This window comes from Galeopterus variegatus, unplaced genomic scaffold, assembly GCF_000696425.1.
Source record: "Galeopterus variegatus unplaced genomic scaffold, G_variegatus-3.0.2 Scaffold36296, whole genome shotgun sequence".
In the NCBI taxonomy this organism is placed as follows: Eukaryota; Metazoa; Chordata; class Mammalia; order Dermoptera; family Cynocephalidae; genus Galeopterus; species Galeopterus variegatus.
Genome location: NW_007762407.1, coordinates 1 through 1,346, shown reverse-complemented (window position 1 = coordinate 1,346; position 1,346 = coordinate 1).

Here is a 1,346-nt window from a genome sequence, read left to right as displayed (position 1 = left end):
GTTGAATTTCTTACGCAACTGAATTTAAGGTGCATCAGTATATTAAGGATGCAACAGTAAAGTCAGAGGAAATTGTCTACTACTGTGACTTATTATTACAAGATAAAATTTTATTACATCAAATATAAGAACATTTGCTATTTTCTGTTTTACTAAGATTGTGGTCTATCTAGGTTATTTTGATTTAATTTAAAACATAGTAAAGTACTCATTTTATAACAAGCAATATATAGACTTGCTGAAACTCATGGAAATATGACATAATTTTGTTAAGTTGCATAACATTAAATTAAGAAAGCCTTAGGCTCTTGGTTAGAAGATAGATATGTTTACTGTATATACATATACATATAATACACATATAATTGAATACTGCATACAGTGACAAATATTCTAAAATGTGTAGCAAATACTACAATAATTTTAAGACCTCATATAAAACTAGATCATAACAATTGGTTGGTTCATAAAATTACCTTTTCCATATTCTAAGCTCCCTCAATGTTCAATAACATTATTTTCTAAAATGAAAACACTTTGGGGAATAAAGCTAGGAATTAATTCATTAACATTAATACATGTAATTATATGTGTCAAATTCAGAAATTTCCCTTGTTGAAATCAAACACTTTCCTTCCAATTATCTTTTTATTAAATTAACATCATGATGATTTCAACTCATTTTGCCTCTTAGAAGTCTAATTGGATAGATTCAGTTAACTGTTCAGCAAATTTTCATTTCCACTGAACCACCTTCATGGGGAAAGTATACTTTTCTGCCCCACTGATATTAGGCTAGACAATGTGACATTCTCTGGCCAACGGAATATACGCAGAAGTGACAATGTGTGTGCCAGTTCTAAGCATTGCATGTTTTCACTCACCTATCTGGGAGTTTCTTACTTCCACCATAAGAAGATCATGTCCTGCGAGCTCCTGCCCTTCTTGGTGAACCCAAGAATAAGACACATTGAGCAGGTTACTCAAACCAATTATTACACACAAGATGGAAAATAAATGCTCATTACTGTGTACAAAAATATTTTTCTTGTTGTTTCTTGNTTTTTTATAACACACTATTGAAGACAATAAAAAGGAATTTTTTTATAACATACTATTGAAGAACATAACCTCCAGGAGGTTACAAGGCATTAAGATTTAGACCACATGTCCCCAGTTTTCTCCCTTTCACATCACCAGATTAGTGGATGCAGTTTTAGGAACACTGTTCGGTCATTTGCCACAGCAGATGGGACTTTGGAAGTACAAAATCTCAATGTCAGGAAAGATTCTGGGCATTTTGAAATTGGCAAGCTAGAATTACTATTAATAAATCAATCAAATTT